This window comes from Mustela nivalis, assembly GCF_964662115.1.
Source record: "Mustela nivalis genome assembly, chromosome: 5".
NCBI classification, from domain to species: Eukaryota; Metazoa; Chordata; class Mammalia; order Carnivora; family Mustelidae; genus Mustela; species Mustela nivalis.
This window is the reverse complement of record NC_139024.1, coordinates 93,483,837-93,503,978: the sequence shown is the minus strand read 5'-3', so window position 1 is coordinate 93,503,978 and position 20,142 is coordinate 93,483,837.

The following is a 20,142-nucleotide window of genomic DNA, read 5'->3' as shown; positions in this document are numbered from 1 at the left end:
TCAATGAAGGTGAACTTTTTATTTGCATATATTAGAGGTTGAACGATAATAGAAAACAATTCTCAAGAACTAAAATAAAACATTCTCAACTCAAAATACCATATCTAGTGGGGAAAAAAATACTTGAAGAAAAAAAACAAAATAAAGCACATTTTTAGAAAAAAGCAACGAAAATATTCAAATAGGACAAGTCATTGCCAGGAGACTCACACTGTTAGAAATAGGTGTGCATGTGACATGAATTCTCTGCTACCCTCTCTTGCTCCTCAGAGTTTATACCTAGTAGCCAATCTGCAGTTATGTGGTTTGAGAAAGAAAACCTAACTAAGCCACTTTTGGAAATCAGCAGCTCCTTTCACATATCCCAAAAGCTGCCTGTCACATTACCAAGTTTAGCTTCTTATTTGAAAGGCATTGTACTTGAAAGATAATACCAAAAATAAAGAAGAAAGTGGTATAACTGAATTAAGTCTAAATGGTTTTCTTAACAAAATTTCCCTCTGGGACTGAACAAAGCTCTAGTAACCTTAAAAGCCTCTCTGACATTTCAAACCTAATGGCTCTAATACTTTCTTCCTACCTTTTAGAAGCCACTTTCTTTGTATTTTCCCTTAAAATAAGTCTTCTTATGCCAATAAATCTTATGCAACCAACCTCAAATCTCTTGTCTCTCTCTCAATAATCCAGTCTCACAAATTCCCAGCACTGAATGAACTTAACCATTTGGCTTCTGCATCCCTGTACTTAAGCAGCAAGTGTCGCAGAGAAAAGCAAACAATCGGGCAAACTGATATCTCTAAAAACCCAGTCATTATGCTCAACCGAAGGATCATCACTGCTATACAATCCTACTCCATTGTTGTTGTTACTGTTGTCTGCCTGGCACTACCTACCATCTTGTTTTTTTGTTTGTTTGTTTGTTTTTTAAAGATTTTATTTATTTATTTATTTGACAGAGAGAAATCACAAGTAGATGGAGAGGCAGGCAGAGAGAGAGAGAGAGGGAAGCAGGCTCCCTGCTGAGCAGAGAGCCCGATGCGGGACTCGATCCCAGGACTCTGAGATCATGACCTGAGCCGAAGGCAGCGGCTTAACCCACTGAGCCACCCAGGCACCCTACCATCTTGTTTTGATTAAGGCTTTGCTCCATTGGCAAAAGTACTACACATGTCACTAGCTGTCTCATTACCAGATCTTCATACTTCAGTCTTCTTGCATTCTTTTGGTGTGTTTTTGTAATTGAAAAAATGGAAGAATAATTGGTGTGTTTTTGAAACTGAAAATTGCAGTTGAAAAACTGATAGAGTAGGGACCTTCACAGTTTTTAACTAAAATAATGTCAGTGACTACATAAAAAAAATACTCTTAAAGGTGGTAATTGAAAAGTTTAAAATCTGATTAAAACTTAATACATTTCTTGACTAGGATAGAGCTCTGACTATGTAAACAAAAACAAATCCTACTCATAATAATAGTAAAATTATGTTAATAGTATTTAAGGGTTCATCTTTCAAAAGAAAGATTTGTGTAAAAAAAAAGTTTTGTGTAATTTAGAGGTTTTAAATTAAAACTATAGACATACTTGTTAAGATGAAATAGATTACTTTCCATATGAATAAGACATATAGGATTATTTATGAAAATATGAGTTAACAAATGTGAAGATATTTCCAAATCTCAGTGATCAGTTAACAGTTTTTCATACTTTTCTAATTTTTCCTTTATTAACATCTAAATTTCTAATATTAAAAAGAATACGGTCCTAAAAAAAAAAAAAAAAAAACTTCAGAAGTGTTTAACTGTTTGTAAAAGTTGTCTAGCTATCTTTGAGCATTCTTAAGAAAAGATTACTAAAATTTCAAGAGTACAGCCAGTTAGCTGGCTATGTTGCTGAGATAATTACAGTATTCTTTTTTTAAGGTTTTATTTATTCATTTGACAGATAGAGATCACAAGTAGGCAGAGATGCAGGCAGAGAGGGACGGAGAAGCAGGCTCCCCCAGAGCAGAGAGCCCAATGCAGGACTCGATTCCATGACCCTGGGATCATGACCTGACCTGAAGGCAGAGGCTTAACCCACTGAGCCACCCAGGTGCCGCTACAGTATTCTTTATTTGGAAATAAGTCCCAACAATTTTCCTCCATTTGACAATAAAGTGCATAGAAAGAAATCAAAAGGTTAGGTGTTTTTATAAAATACTCCCTGGAGACAATTATTTTATAAGTTTCTCACTCCAGAAAAGCCCCAGATGATCTTTTATCAGAGGAGTAGAGAGAGTGATTAAGATGTAACTGTAAGTATAATCTAAATTTTCAGGATACAAGGTAGCTCTAGGTTTTCAAATTCTCTATCAAAACAATCTAATGCAGCTTTAAAAAAATGTATACCCCAGATCTCCTCTATAAGATTATATGATTTAGCAGGTTTTGGATGGGACCCAGGAATTCTTAGAATCAGCCCAGATAAAAGGATCCATTAAATGGTTATCTATGGGAGAAAAAAGAAATGATTTAGAAATATTAGAAGTTCATAAAAGGAAGCTCCAAACCATATTCATAACAGTCATAATTCAAAATAGCCAAAAGACAGAAGCAACCCCAGTGTCCAGAGACAGATGAATAAATAAACCAGATGTGGTATATACATACAATTAGATATCCTGACACACGCTAAAACATGAATAAAACTGGAGGAGGACATTTAGAAATAAGCCAGCCACAAAAAGACAAATTCTGTATGATTCCATTTATTTATGTCGAGTAGTCAAATAATTAGAAACAAAAAGCAAAACGGTAGTTGCCAGGGGCTGGCAGGGAAGGAAAATGAGGACTGGTTTAATAGGTTTAGAAGTTGAGGGGCTTTTTTAAAAGATTTACTTATTTGAGAGACAGAGAAGGCATAGGAGAAGGGGCAGGAGGAGAGGGAGAGAGAATCTCCAGCAGACTCCCCATTGAACAGGGAGCCAACTCAGGGCTCAACCCCAGGGAACCCTGAGATCATGACCTTAGCAGAAATCAAGAGTTGGACACTTAACTGACTAAGCCATTCGGTGTCCCTAGAATTTGAGTTTTGCAAGATGAAGAAGTTCTGGAGGTTGGTTGCACAACAATGTGGAGATACTTAACACCACTGACTTATATACTAAAAATGGGTTAAGATGGTAAATTTTATGTTATGTATATTTTACTAGGATAAGAACATTTTAAAAAGGGAACTTTAGTGGTGAAAACATAATTTTCTGACTCACACTTTTGCTGTGAAACAGGACTGTGAAAATATGACATACTCCATATAGTACTCATTGTTACCACAGCCATCTTGAAAAGAAAAAAAAATTTTTTTTTTAAGTTGTAGGAATAGCTTGTCTCTCTCCCAGCAGCAGAGACCCCTCCTGGGGTATTTTCTTATCTCTAAGTGCTCAAAGGGGAGGTGTGAGTACAAATAAATCACTTTAATAATATTCTGGATCAAACATGACATCATTAGAGGAAACTTCTCTGGTCTAAATGATTAAAAAGACCCACAGAGTGTACACAGCACTGAAGTACAAATATATGCAAATAATTTTGTGTTTATTGTTAATTTTATTCAAGACTATATTTCACAGATTGCTTTTCTTAGATTAAAACACAGATAAAGCTCTGAACCTGGATATTGACTCAACTTCAAGATCCAGCAGCAACCTACAAAAAAAGCTCTGTCCTGTAGTTTACTGGCACCTCTCCAGAAGCTCCCAGAATATTTATACCTTGGTGATTCATAGTTCCCAGGCTTAAGGTCTGTGCTGGGTAGTCAGTTTATTCATTAGGCTGTGCCACACTATCCCAGATAAACTCAACCAATTTATTAATAAAATGAAGGAAAATAACCCCTGGAAACTCATCAAACATAATCTTGGGTACTACATGATCATGGAAATTGCTACCCTGATAATCGAAAAATTCATATCTCAAATGAAAATAATAAATTATTTCAACTATAGGAACAAATAGAGAAGTCATATGGGGATGAACATTAGTTGTGTACGCATGGATGCACTATGCTATTAGTAAACCATAAAAATGCATGATGTTTTTCAAAATATCGCACAGATCATAGATTTTTGTTTAATTTAGTTTACTTACATAGAAAATTGAGATGAATATATTTTCAAGAACTTTTAATTTTTTTAATTCCCAGAAGCCCAAGATATATAATAAAAATAGACAATTACCTTTAATTTCCACATGCTGAACTTTTCAGAGCACTAATAAATCAATTTAATAAACCTTTATTTGCCTGTGTATAAACCACTGGCTGCATAAATAAATAATGTTAAGTTTCTGCCCCTAAGGATTTTGTACTTTATTAGAAAAAGATATATACCAGAATCTGTCAAACTTGGTTGTACATTGAAACTGCCTGGGTGGGAACTTTAAAGAAAAAAAAAAAATTAAAAGGGAAAAAAAGGTGGATGGCTAGCCCTAAGCCTAGAGGTTTTGATTTAATTTACCTGAGTCTGGGCCTGAAACTGTTGTTGCTATTGTTTTTAATTCCCCAAGAGATGTTAATATGCAGAATAAAATAGGCAGTTCTCAACAAATCTTCATTCAAAATAAGATGTTTCCAGATCCATGTGGTTGATTAAATACACTGAACCTTCCCCTTCCTTTCTACTATTTTTATGAAATGACATAAAATAAATATTTTTTTAAAAATAACAATGATGAAAAGTTTTGTTTCGTTTTGTTTTGTTTTGTTTTGTTTTTCTTTTTTTATTGTAAATTTTTCTTTTTTTTTTTTTTATTAATTTTTTATTTTTTATAAACATATATTTTTATCCCCAGGGGTACAGGTCTGTGAATCACCAGGTTTACACACTTCACAGCACTCACCAAAGCACATACCCTCCCCAAAAAGTGCTCCATATCACTCGGCATCAGGGAAATACAAATCAAAACCACAATGAGATATCACCTCACACCAGTCAGAATGGCTAAAATCAACAAGTCAGGAAATGACAGATGCTGGCGAGGATGCGGAGAAAGGGGAACCCTTCTACACTGTTGGTTTTGTTTTGTTTTAAAAAGATGTCATGAGGGGCACCTGGTTGGTCCTCGAGTTTTTATTCATGTTAAGCTTCTACCTTCTGCTCCGGTCATGATCTCAGGACCCTGGAATGGAGCCCCATGCCAGGCTACCCACAACGATGGACTTCCGGTAGAATTTCTAGAAAACAATCATTTTGCTGGAGATAAGAGTGTGGAACACCCTTGGAACAACCCAAACCAGAGCAGCGAGAACCAGATTCAGAGCAGGTTTTCCCTAGGTTGTCTCAGAAAAGCTCCCAGGCTGCAGTCAAGATAATAGGAATATGATGTAAGGTAAATATAATAGCCTTTTGTTTAATGTACCCAGAAGAACACGGCAGTTGTGCCTCTGCTTCCTTGTGTAGAGAGGAGATGAAGTCTCCCAGGCGAACCACTGGTAACTGCTCTCTGAAGAAGGATTTAGAAGTGCTCCTAACTGAGAGTATTAGCAACTGATCTGCAAGAACTGTTGACTCTGCATGTCCTCGTCTCATGCAAAGGGACAATGTGAACACACATGAAAGAGCTCACCTAGCTTTAGATGAGTAAAAGAAACTAACATATTCCTCATATGAATTAAACCCCTTTTTTTTAATGTTGGCAAATAATAGGAATCTCTGGACTGTCGGCTCACGTGCCCTGTGGGGAAGCAAGGCTGTTGGCATGAATAATCTTCACATTGTAAAGACCAAAATTAGTTACTGCAGAGGGGAGAGGCCTAGAGAGGCAAAGGACCTACAAAATCAGGAGAAAGAAAACCCATGACTACTAAGGATTCGTCAATGTGGCCCTTCCTTCGTAACTACGAATGGACCTCTAACGATCATCATAGAGGGAAAACCAGTAACACAAAAAACACAGAGCAAATGAGTAAGCCAAATACATGATCATAAAGAAGCAAGTTATTTGAGCATTAAGAGAATTTTCAAAAACTCTATTTGGTATATTTGGGGCTATCTGAAAAGAATAAGGGCAGGTTGCTATGAATAAACATGTGCCATGAAAAAAGAGCATCGACCATATTGAGAGGGCACCAACACCAGGCTACAAGTGGACCAGAGTCCTTGCCTTTATGCTGGGGATGCCACAACATGAGACAGGGAGGAGGAGAAGAGAAAAATGAAAGAATCTTACTGGACATTTTATATATGAAAGTAGGATTTTGATTGAGACCAGAAAGAACTGTAATCAAAATAATTGGCTAAAATTTAAAAATATTACTGAGAAATTCTTATACAAAAATGTACCTTCATGGATCTTCAATCAGCAACATCTTCATTGAGTGGATTAAATTAACTACTAGTCAACAGAAATAATAATGATATTAGACAATATAATAAAGAAGCATCATGCTAGGAGTAGTGAAGGAAATATAGGAGTAAAAAAGTAAATCATAACCTTAAGGCATTTGCTGTTTTATAAAGGAAACAAGGTATAAAAATATTCTATTTAATGAATTCCTCTTTTTCATCTCTCAGAGATTTAGGTTATGTCTAATTCATTGTTTCTTTTAGTATATCTTCAAGAATAAACAAATAAATAAACAGAAAAAATAAAAGTAAAATTAATCCATATAACAATCCTTGCTTATGAAAAAAATATTTCTGATATCTTTAAAAATGCTGGGAATAATTACTTATTAAGATAAATACTAAATAACAATATTATTTGACTCTCTGACTACTTCATATATACCAAGAATGCTAGGATTAATTATTTTAATAAAATTGAAAGTGGACCTAAGTTGAAATTTTCAAGGACTATCAAAATCACAAGAATTATTGTTAGAAGAACAGAGTGCTTTGAACACACACTTTGATAGTTATTCATAGCACATACCATTCAATTTAATTGATTTGCACTCAACCATCTGCTGTCTAATTGCCTCATAGCCAGTGGGATTTATATAAGTAAATGAATATTAGAGATAGAAAGAATACTAATGTGAAGTTTATGTTTTATTAAAAATGTCTTCTTGTTCATCCACAAAAATTAGATATATTAAAATTTAGATTAATTTTTAAAAAGCCTACTTTTAAGATTTTCATTCATTACCAAGATAGAGTAACATGAATCAGATATATCCTCCTGCCCAAACATTAGAAAGTGGGTAAAATAATGAAACAAAGGTTTTGGAGACTTTGGACATCAGACAGTGAAAGAAATAACTGAGAAATAGGAAATCAACAGGGTAACCCTCTGATTGCCCCTGTTTACTGCCTGGAGGGGGCTTCTATGTGATGGCACGAGAGAAGAAAACCAGATAAAGCCCATGACTTGAGGAAATAGAGTGGGGGGAGTGGGCAGGTCCGACTGAAAGAGTTTGTAAGATAGAGTACCAGACAGAAGAGAGTTCACAGGTAGAAACTCCAGAAGTCTGAAAGGGTTTCTCTTAAATCATCAGCTGAATACTAACAAGCAAATGCACATGGGAAAACAACTTGAAACTGGTTAAAGAAATGCCCAGAAAGATTAATGGCAACAATCCTTTGAGTTCATGCAGGGCTGAAAAAAATAAATGCCAATTCTCACCAACCAGAGTGGAAATTCTCATAATTGACAGCATATCAGATAGAGTACTCATAAAACTTTGCCCCAATTGTAAGATAAAATCAATCACAGGCTAAAATCTGCCCTAGGCCTCCCTAACAGGATTCAAAGACAATAGGCAGACCTCAACTGTAAGAAATAGTAAAGGAATTCCTTCTGGGCAAAGCTAAATAATATCAAGGGAAATGGGGATCTCAGAAAGGGATGATTTGTTCTTCCTTATAGGTCACATTTTTCTGCTTTGCGTGTTTTGGGACTTTACATGTGATAGATACTGTGAACTCTTGCGGTGCACTTGATTTTTTGGGGGGGGTCTTCCTATAAATATTCTTAAGCTTTGTTCTGGAATGATTAAATTTGTTGAAAACACTGATTCTTTGAAGTCTTTCCTTAAGCACACACTAACTACCCATAGAAAAAAGGCAATAGTATAAAATTCATCCTAAAAAACATTTTTCTACCAGTGTTTCAAATCATGGCCAATATGTCTCTGTTGATGGCCTGTGAACCATCAACCATTATGTTACCAAATATCTATTTGAAATTATCTGATGTTATTAAATAGTCATCATGGTTTTGTGAGATCATACCTTCACAGTTCTTGCAAGTTGTCAATTCCGATCTGGTTTTTTTTAGAATTGGAAAGCAAATTTTGTACACTGTGATGGAATCCCTGAACTCACTCATGGATTCTGTTCAGGAGAGGTCCTTGAATAAAGATTGTTAATCATGAATAATGAAGATAAGATCCAAAAAGTGTATTGAAGCATTCAAAATATTTGTTTTGAGTATGGATACTTTCCAAAGTATAGAAGCACATTAATCAGATCTCATTCACCAGTAAGGGTATGAAATATGATGAAAGAGAAGGTTAATATTTTTCAATCCTTCTGAAACTACCTATGAGATGGCTGGATTATTGGAATATGACTTTGATTAATGTATCCAAGGCTACATTAATTGTTACATTGTTACATTAACTGTTACATTGTTCTGAGTCAAGGATAATTCTTTGTCCAAGGGATAGCTATAATAAGCAATGGGTTTTTAAGGTGTGTCATATTGCTGAGTTTGTCTCTCTAGAGCATGACCTAATATTTTCATACACATAAAAAGAAAAATGTATGAAGTCCTGGAAGAATCAATCTGGATTCTATGTGTGCCATGTTGCTGACTTCACATTCCTAAATAAACGAAATAATTCATATGTGTGTGTGTGTGTGTGTGTGTGTGTATGTATATAAAAACAAAAGCAGAAGATATTTTAAGAAAAAAATCTATATTTTTATGGCTTTTCTCTATTCTGTTCTCCAATTGGTATTGTGGATTTTTGTCATTAGGATTCTTTGATGATACTTATTTCTTAAATAGCACATGGTATAAGTGACATGTCTAGGTTGTTTATAAATACATCATTTATAGAAATTTAGGGGACTTTTACAAATCCTTCCAACATCCATTTTATCTGGAAGTTCAATATGCAAAGTAGGTCACCACATATAAAGAATATAAGATTTATATCACAAAAAACAAAGGAGTTTCCACTGACAATATTCATGAATGAACAGTTACAGAATGATATTTTAGAAGTAACTAAGAATTATTATAAATTTTCAGTGTTTTCTATATGCCAAGACAAAGTTCACTTCCCCTTAAGTATTTGCTATTTATTTGGAATCTCAAATTTTATATTTTTAATATCTTCTTTTTCTTCTGGCATAATCAGGTATTTTTATTTTATCTGGAAGTCCATAATTTAGTTTTCAATTCTAGCTGATTTATATTCTAAGTCAGTTTGAAATGTTCAGCCACATTTGGAGATTTTATAAGTTGACAGTTTCTCTTTTCAATTTATATTTTCTGCTTCCCTTCTTTTAGTTCTGTGAACATTTACAAATAGAGGACAAGGATCTCTTTAAAAAGCTCTTGACTACTTCAGGATACTGTTTGAAAATGTCCTAAAGTTTATTTTCTTTTCTTTTTACACATTTGAAAAAAGTCTTCTGAAGTATTTTTGAAAAATGGCATTACACTGAATATTTTCTTTAATTTTTGTATCACAAGACCATCTTTGAATTAGGCACAGCTAGGTTATTGGACTCGTTTCCTGGTCTTTCCCATCCTGCTGCTTATAACTTTTTTTTTTTTTTTTTTTTTTTTTTTTGGTCTGAGGGCTTGACAATTAAGTGAACTCATTGGTATGGACCTGATTGCCTAGAAAAATAAGAATTTAATAGAATTCTGAATTTGGAAGCAAATTTTTATTAATTTTTCAGCAGTTAACAAAATCCATACTTATATCTCTGAATGTGGCTCTAGCCTGTGCTCTAAAAAAAAAAAAAAACTGTAAAAATAAATAAATAATAAAACTAAATACTTATTTTTTTAAATACCTATAATTCCAGCTTCTTTAATGTAAGAAGGACTGGATTTACCTTTCTGCTTTAAACATACAAAAAAATAAAAAATAAAAACTGAAAACAGACACCAGCTAATGATATCCCTAAAAGAAGACAGTTGAGACCAGCCTTGTAACAGTTCTGCCTTACTCTCTAGACACAATATCTTAAAAGCCAGCAACCACACAGAGAAAAGGAATGTGGATGGTTGGTAGGACAGGTTGAGGTATCTGGTAGTGACGGGGACAGAGTTCTGAAAAAAGGGAACTTTGCATAAAAATAGCTCCAGAAATCTGAACAAAAAATTCTTTTGCATCTTTGTTAAGAACTCAGATACAAAAGCATGGAGCAAAGCTCCAGATACCTGGCCTGATACAGAAGAACCAGGTATCTGGAAGATCAAAATTCTCAGCATGCAAACCAGGTAAGCTCTAGGAAAATACTGCTGAACTCTAACCAGCAGGAGTAGAGTGTCCTTCATGATCCTTTAGCCTATTTAGGAGAGTGAAGTGTTATCAGAAGAGACCATATGTAAGTAATTGGGGGCAAACTGTCAACTGAACAAAGGTTAAAAGAAAAAATCCATGAATATGGCAAGTCTGGATATAAAAGTAATTATATTTGTAGTTTATGAACCTTACCACAGTAAACACATAGTTCCACATATATTCACAGTTCAATTCTATAATTTAATAATACTATTCCTACACAACTTTTTCAAAAAACAGGGGAGGGGTGCCTGGGGGCTCATGGCTCAGTTGGTTAAGCATCTGCCTTTGGCTGGGGTCATGATCTCAGGGTCCTGGTATCAAGCCCCATGTCAGGCTCCCTGCTCAGCATGGTGTCTGCTTCTCCCTCTCTCTCTGACTCTTCTCCCCACTTGTTTGTTCACTCTTTCTCTCTCTCAGAAAAAAAAAAAAAAAAAAAAAAAAAAAGATGAACATTAAACTGATACCAAAAGCCAAAAAATAAATTTTAAGGACATAAAATTTGGGACTAATATCCTCATGAACATACAAATTTCATAACAAAATACTAGCAAATATGATGCCTCAAATGTAAGTTAGTTTTATAGTAGGAAAACAGTATTGGTTTAATATTTGAATATCAGTCTATATAATTCACCATATTAATAGGCTTTTACAAAACTATAATTATCACAAAAGATGCAGGAAAAGCCTTTGAGAAAGTCAATTATTTATGATTAAAAAATAACAAAACAAAATTCTCAGCAAGTTAATAGAAGGAATTTTCTCAACTTAATAAATGGGTCCTATGAGAAACTTTCAGCTAAAATAAGAGTAAATGCTTTTCTTTTAATATCAGCAAGAAGAAAATTATCATTATTACCCATGGTTTCATCAGTCAAAAACAAAAATATGTAGAGATTAGAAAGAATTAAAACTGTCTTTATTCACATATGACACATGAAGAAGTATGTATCTGTATATACACTAAAGAATCTACCAAAAAAAAAAAAAAACTACCAGAACTTGTGAGTAAGCTAATATAAAAACTACCAGAACTTATGAGTAAGCTAATATAATAAGCTAATATATGCTATACAATACCAGATATACACTAGCAAGAAACAGGAGTGCAAAATAAAACTATGATGAGATACCACCGCAAACCTCCTAGAACAGTTATAATTCAAGACTGACAATCCAATGTTGACAGTTGGTTACTCCCATTGCTTATGAGAATATAAAATGACAACCATTTTAAAAAGCAATTTAGCTCCTTCTTATAAATTTAAAAACATCTGCCATATAGCTTAACATTTTCATTCCTGGATATCTGACCAAGAGAAATGAAAACACCAGCCCACACAGAGACATGTACACACATGTATAGCTAAACTCCTTATTCCCCATAGCCAAAATTTGGGAACAATCCAAACAGCCATCAGTAGGCAAATGAATAAACATGTTGTTATATCTATACCTGAAGTCTAATCAGCAATAAAAAGGAATGAACCACTGATACAACTGCACAACATAGATTGTCTCACAAGCATTATGTTGAGAGGAACAAGTCAGTCACAGAAGAGTAGATACTCTTGACTCATTTATATGAAACTCTAGAAAAAGAATTACTATCCACATTAGCAGAAAACAGAACAGTGATGTCTGGGACTGAGGATGGGGAGATAAGATTTACTATGAAGGAATTTTCTGGGTAATGAAAATGCTGTCTTAATAGTGGTGGGAGTTGCCCGACTATATACAGATCTTGCAATTCATCAATATATACACTAACTAGGAATAGATTTTATGTAAATTATTTCTTGAGGGTGTTTACTTGAACAAAAAAACTTAATTCTCAGTTTTATATCTGTTATAAAAAGTTGAGAGTCCCCAAAGTTAGGAATGTGAATGTATATATTTTGATTCTGTATCTCAGTTCACACATCAAGCAGTATATAAAAATATTACGCTAATTTACATTTCAATAATACAATTTAATATAGTGTGATGATATAATATAACTGGGAAACCCCTAGGATTCTTAGAATTAAGAACCTCTGAGTTAGATTCCAGTTCAGCCCTATACTAGATATATGATCTTGACCTTAGTCATTGAGCCTTTCCATGTCTGAGTATTCATTTTTAATAACAGAAAATATAATAAAAATACAGAAGAACACAGTAATATTCAAATAACTTAACAAATTAAAACCCCTTTATCAGAATTTTAAAAGACTGCAAAGATGGACTTACTGCTGTATTATCAATATTACTTATAAAAGTAGACATTGGATTTGCTAAACTTGTCTGAGGAGTCCACCATTGTCTGCAACAGGAGTTGATTTATGCTGTAAGATCATCCGAAATTTAGAGAATGTTTAACCTTCATATTAGCTTGTGTGCATTTTGTTGAAAGAGATGACAGACTACAAAAAAAAAAAATTAAATGATGACAATTTAATCACCACAAAATGTAATAAGCATCATCATCTAATAGAAAGAAAACATATACCTCTCTTTTGATTCTAGATATGGTTTTCTTTTCCTACTAATATATCTTAGTTTGATACTTTTCCTTTGAAGTCAGATAGGTTGATCTTTATTCTAACATCTATTTATGAATAAATTAATTTAAAACTATAAGCTAAGTGCTTCAATGAGGATCCCTTTTCCATTTTCTTTAAAAGTTTTGTTCATGTACCCATAAATATATATTGATTTTGCTATGTGTTTTTTTTAATTTTTTTTCCTGTATATAAATGTATTTTGCATTAAAATGATTAGCCAGCCATAGCAAATCTACTGAGAGAACAAAGCAACTATCTAAATAATGAACCATGATTATGAATAATTCCATAACAAAACAATCTACTGTCTTGTTGCTAGATAACCTGGGTCTCTTCTTTAGGAGTATCTAGTAAAGTAAAATGAAATTAAATTAAATTAAATTAAAATAAATAAAATCATTTTTATGGGATGTTAATATGTGAATTGGAGGGAAAAGAGAAACAATTTAATTTTATAGATTTATTCAGTTGTAAAGAAGATGAGACATATTAACACTTCGACAGGCTGAAAAGTCAAGGAGAAAAGAATTATTTAGATAAGCAAAATAGAATGTAAAATCAATAGCAGATAGACCTCTATAAAAAAATTCTAGCAGCTTCCTGACAATGCGATTAGCTAAATAAGAGATTCATATGCATAGAGAAATTCTAAGTGCAGTATTACCAAGGAAATGTAAAACCTAGATGGACAAATAATTAGATGCGGATGGACTGGACAAATTCCATGGTCATTGGCAAGAACTTGGCTCTCTGAAGGCTCTCTGATGGCAACAGCTTTGCAAGGAACTAATGTAAGCCGCAAGCTTTCTTGGTCAACACACTGATCAACATTGGCTCTTGGGATGGATGTTAATATAAATCTATTATTTTCCTTCTAAAAGGGTTTATCTTTCTCCTCTGTTGTGTCTTTCCTAAAGAAGAGCAATTCTTTAATCTCCCTCAGCATAAATGAATGTTGAATTTTCTGGTTAACATTGCAAAATAACTATTTTTTTCATGGCTAAATGAGTTTCTTGGTTTCAAGTTGTTCTCATTTATTTGAATCCAAAAATAGTTTAAAAGATGGACTGTGACTATAAACAAATCCAATTAAAGAGCAATCACTTTTCAGCCAGTTTTCCAAGACTGATTTCCTATTAAAATACCCTGACCATACTTTACTCATAACACAATAAAGTTATCATTTTAAATTACAGTGGATGATACTGAACCACTCCAAGCCAAGACACCTAATATTTCCTAATTATATGACTGCAAGTTGCCACCTATAGAAGAGAGATAAGGTTATTTTAACCTATCTAAATTGAAAGTCCATGATCTTTCATTTTCTTCTTATATCTGTCCTCTTTTTATCTATTCAAAATATATAGGTGTGGCATTGTTTTAAGGCAAGCTTTGGACTTGTGAAATTACATACTTCAACATTTCATAGAAAGACTTTACAACCAACTTTATAAGATTTTATAAGAGAATATTCAAATTACACATAGTAAACCAATATTTAAAAATATGCAAGTATAATTTGTGATTGCCAAAAGGCACAGATGGTAAATTTGTTGTTTTATTAAATTTTAGAAAAAATTAGAGAGCAGTAGAAGTTAAGCCTTTCGATGTAAGACACTACAAGAAAGGCAAAACTTCATAGTTTTATTCTACAAAGAGGTTTAAGTATCTATTGTATGCCAAGGTATGGGCTATCTACATATGCAAAAATAAATAGCCTCGTAACCTGTAGTGTCCAGTTTAAGGGTTGAAACATATCTACCAATTGATAACAACAGTGTTATTTAAACTGAAAAGGAAGAGAGGAGTAGTTGGAGCAAACGTGGGGAGGAGATTGCCATTCATTGAATATCTTCTGTGTGCTTGATACATCATTTTACATATCATGTATTACAATACTCCAAAGTGTTGTTATTCATATTTTAAAGATGAAGACATGATTTTTTAAAGTAATTTTAAGTAATTTTCTCAAGATAAATGGGAAGGTTAAGATTTTAATTCAAACCTGCTAGCTCCAAACCCCTTCTTCCCAAAGATAGAAAATTTTAGGGGATTGCTGCCACCCTGAATAAATTCTGCACAGCATATAAGTTTGCACTAATTTCTTGTTGGCAATTATCTAAAATCATGAAATGCTATAATGAAGCTCTAACCTCCCTGAACATGTTTATTATCTCTCTATATATAAATCTGCAAAGTTCCTTTACAAATGAGATACAGGAAAAGAGGAATTAACTTTATTAAAATACTTGCACCAAACTTTTGGTGCTGACTTCCCTGTTAGAAATTTCAAGCAGAGGTGATCTAGGGGAGAGGAACATGAAGCTTTGAATAAGGATAGACTGAGGTGACTCTTGTGCTCTAAAATCTAAGACTGAAATTTGGATATTGTTCCAGTTATCTATTGCTACATGACAAACTACTCCAAAACTTAGATACTTAAAATACCTATTTTATTTTTCTAAAGATTCTGAAGGTTATAAATTTGGGCTTTACCTAAATAGTTTACCTCTTGCCAGCTTGGTATCAAGTGCAGAGACTAGATTAGGGGTTCCACATATAGTGGTCTCTTCACTCACATATTTGGTATCTCTTGTTCCTTGGTTTCCTTATCTCTCTCTCTCTCTCTCTCTTTTTTTGTTAACTCTCTGTATATGGTATCTCAGCATACCTAGACTTTCAATGTCACTTGGAGATCTCACAAAATAGACTCTTAAACATCATCAATTACTATTACTCCCAGAGTAAGCATTCCAAGAGCAAATAGTACAAGGGGACCCCAGGTAATTTGCAAGGATTTTTATGACCTAATCATAGGATGTCATTTTCTCATATCCTATTGACCACTTAAGTCACTCTGCCAGTGTCTAGTGCAGACTCTAGGGAAACTTCTTCATGGGATTATGTGTATCCAGAAAAGGAGGGAATTGGTGGTGACCATCTTGATGACAGGCTTCCACAAGTATAGAGAAGTCCTAATATAAATAATTATTAAAGCTCATTAATCAACCATCATTTGATCTACCCAAATTTTAAAAAAATATTTTCATCACAAGTATATAAAACAAATAAGTGGGAAGTACCATCAACTCCCTAAGTTTACTAGAAATGATATAAGCCAATATCAGCAAAAATTTCTACATTCAGGTAGACAGATTCCCCTTTGGCTAAAAGATATAGAAAAGAAGTTTGGAAATATAGATTGGTTTGGATATAAAATATATACAAGTATAAAATATGATACTAGATGCTTTGTCCAAACTTTGAATCTATAGTTTAACCAGAGAGAAACTAGATGTGATTTTCATAATACTCACTGGCTGGAAGAGCTTATGAACATCTAGGATGCAGTTGGAATTAAATCTAATAATCAATAAGATAGGCTACTACCCTCAAAGACTTACAAACACAATCTGACAACAATTCACTTGAGTCATTTTGCAATACACAACAAAAATCCACTCAAGGCCAACCCCTGGCTCCATTCCCACCAAAGCAAGCTGATACATACCAGATCAGATAATTGTGGGGCAAATTTAAAAAATGATGACTGTCCACCCAGAACTAAAGGAATTATACACACATACAAACACACATCATATCTTTGTTCTAACAAATATCTCAGCATCCAGAAGATGTTTGTTCATACAAAATGGAAATGGGATATTGCAAAGAAAAATTGCAATAGTAAAGTTAAACAGACAAGAGAGCCCCTTTTTAAGACTATTTGCTGTAAGGAAGAGAGATAAATGAGAAGTGAGAGTGTTTTTAAGCATTGGGGTGACCTAGTAGAAAAGTATTAAGGGATGTTAGTGGGGAGGTTTGTCAACATGATTACGTCATCTGTGTTTGCTAATTGTTACTTATGGAAGTTAGGCTCCTACCTCTCACAAAGACTGGGATATGGGAGCAATATCTTTCTTGATGATTACATCGCAAAAGGATGCCTCTCAAATCCTTAAGAAAGACATTCCAGGATTGCAAAGGAAGAAAGAGCCTGAAAGAAGATTTATATCTCAAAGGAGTATAGTATTCTGAAGTAAGTATTCTGAAGTAAATATTCTAAGAAAAGGAAGGTCAAACCCAAAAGTAAATAGTCAATTAATCTTCAGCATAGTAGGAAAGATTATGCAATGGGAAAAAGATGAGTCTCTTCAACAACTGGTACTAAGAAAAACTGGAAAACAATATGCAAAAGAATAAAACTTTACCACTTTCGTGCACCACACAAAAAAATATATTCAAAATGGATTAAAGTCCTAACCGTGAGACCTGAAACCATAAAAATCCTAGAGGAGAACACAGGCATCTTTGATATCTTAAAGCAACTTCCTTCTGGATATGCCTTCTGAGGCCAGGGAAACAAAAGCAAAAATAAACTATTGGGACTTCACCAAAATGAAAAGCTTCTGCACAGTGAAGAAAACAATCAACAAAATTAAAAGGCAACCTACTGAATGGGAGGAGATATTTGCAAAAGTCATATCTGAAAAAGGGTTAGTATCTAAAAATATAAAGAACTAATAAAACTCAACACCCAAAAAATAAATAACCCAATTAAAAAAATGGGCAGAAGACATGACTAGACATTTTTCCAAAGAAGATACACAAATGACCAATACACACATGTAAAGATGCTCAACATCATTTATCATCAGGGCAATACAAATCAAAACTACAATGAGATATAAACTCACACCTGTCAGAAAGGCTAAAATCAGCAACACAAGAAACAACAGATGTTGGTGAGGATACAGAGAAAGGGAAACCCTCCTACACGGTTGGTAAGAAAGCAAACTGGTGCAGCCACTGTGAAAGAGAGTATGGCATTTCCTCAGAAAGTTAAAAATAGAATTACCCTATGACCCAGCAATTCCACTACTAGTATGTACCCAAAGAATACAAAAATACTAAAAAGAAAAGAAAAAAAAAGAAAGAAAGAAAGAAAGAAAGAGGGAGGAACATAAAAATCCTAACTCCAAACTGACACATGCACCCTGGTGTTTATAGAAGACTTATCAACAAGAGCCAAACACGGGGAGAGACCCCCTGTCCATCAACTGATGAATGGATAAAGATGATGTAGTGTATATGTACAAGGGAATGTTATTCAGTCATAAAAAAGAATGAAATCTTGCCATTAGCAACAAAACAGATGGAGTTAGAGAATATTATGCTAAGCAAAACAAGTCGGTCAGAGAAAGACAAATACCATAAGATTTCAGTCATATGTGGAATTTAAGAAACAAAACAAATGAGCAAAAGAAAAAAGACTGAGAGAGGCAAACAAACACAGACTCTTAACTACATAGAACAAACTGATGGTTGTCAGAGGGGAGGTGGGGGGTGATGGGTAAAGCAGGTGATGGGGAGTAAGGAGGGCACTTGCCTTGATGAGGACCAAGGCATGTATGAAGTGCTGAATCACTATATTGTACACCTGAAACTAATATTACACTGTATGTTAACTAACTGGAATTTAAATAGAAACTTTAAAAAAAAAAAAAAAAAAGCAGGTCAGTGGCCTATAGTCAAGAAGAAATGTATCTGAAGTTAGGAAACCTGAAGGGCACATTAAGGACATCTTGGAGATTATATATATAGTTTTGGATATTTTATCTAGACAGCCATACCTAGGAAAAGATCCTAAGTAAATGACTCATATAAAGTGTACAAGCTAAGAGATGAAGACTGTGCCCCAGACAGGACTTTAAATTGCCTAATGAACTGGGACACACCCCTGAGTTTCAATTCCTCCCTGCAGACAAGTTGGAACAAAAAGTAACTGTTATAAAAAAAAAAAAAAAAAAAAAAAAAAAAAAAAAAAAAAAGTAACTGTTATGATTAGGTCCTGCATGGAAGAATACCCAATCTGTACCCAGCTTTACCCAAGCTTAAAAGAAAGCCCCAAAGCATTAATTTTGCAACATGTGGAGAATACTGGATTCAGTACTCCTATATGCTTTGTTGAAACTAATTTACAACCTTCAAATTACATCTTATATAGGCCATGCCCTTCAGGCGTTTCGGTCTTACCGAAGATTCGGTAAAATAGAATCCCCTCATAGAGGAGTTGTCAGGCTCACAAGCCTCTGAAAATTTGCCTTAGGGAATCACACCGCAGTTGTGAAAAATGCTGTCTGTGTTTTACCATTTCTGAATTCCTTCCCTTGTAAATCACACAGAGCACGGCTGGCATTTTCTAGGGAGAAGAAATGGGCTGCTAAGCCTCCAGTGTAATATATAGAAAAAACAGAATTCAAAAATCCAGGCACTTGCCATCTAAAATTCTCCTTAAAACTATGTCCAAAAAGTAAGCAAACTTGTAAAAGCTATATATAGCATGTCTCAATCATAAGACAGTATTTTGAGTATTTAAGGAAATTTCTAAACTCCTTACCCTGAATCCTTCCTGATATTTAACTTCTTACAATTATAAATTCACAGATTTTACTTAAGGCTCTGATCTCAGTAAAAATTTCAATAACCTAGAGAAAAGTTAGAATTTACAATTATGATATGCTGACCCTTCAGTATACTGGAGACACAGACTGTGAATAATAACTTTTGAAGTCTCTTCAGTAAATTGTGCTAGGTTAAATTCAATATTGTAGATTGCAAAAACCACTACAAATTCTTTCCCTCCACCAAGAAGTGGAGTCCGTCCCCCTCATCTGGTTTTGCCTTATTTGGCCTGTGGGACAGAAGGAAATAGAATACAACACAGATCTCAAAGTGTTCGGTGCCTTGGAACTTGTCCTCTTTTGCTGTTCTTGGGAGCTCTGTGACCACCATGATGCGATTAAGCCTAGACAAGCCTGTGGGATAATGAAAAACAGGTGACCCAGCCAGTTAACCACCATAACTCAATCAAACACGTGTTATGGGGGGAGTGGGGGAGAAGAGTCAATATGTCTAGTGGTGGTTCCCCTCATGAAAGACAAGTAAGATTCTGAAAGAGAATGGAACTTTATTTCATAGCTGGTATTGATGAATTCAGGGAAAATTTCTCTTTTTTTTATGGTAACCATACATTTTAGTCATGCTTTCAGAAAAAAAAAAAAAATGTGCTTAATTCTTTGC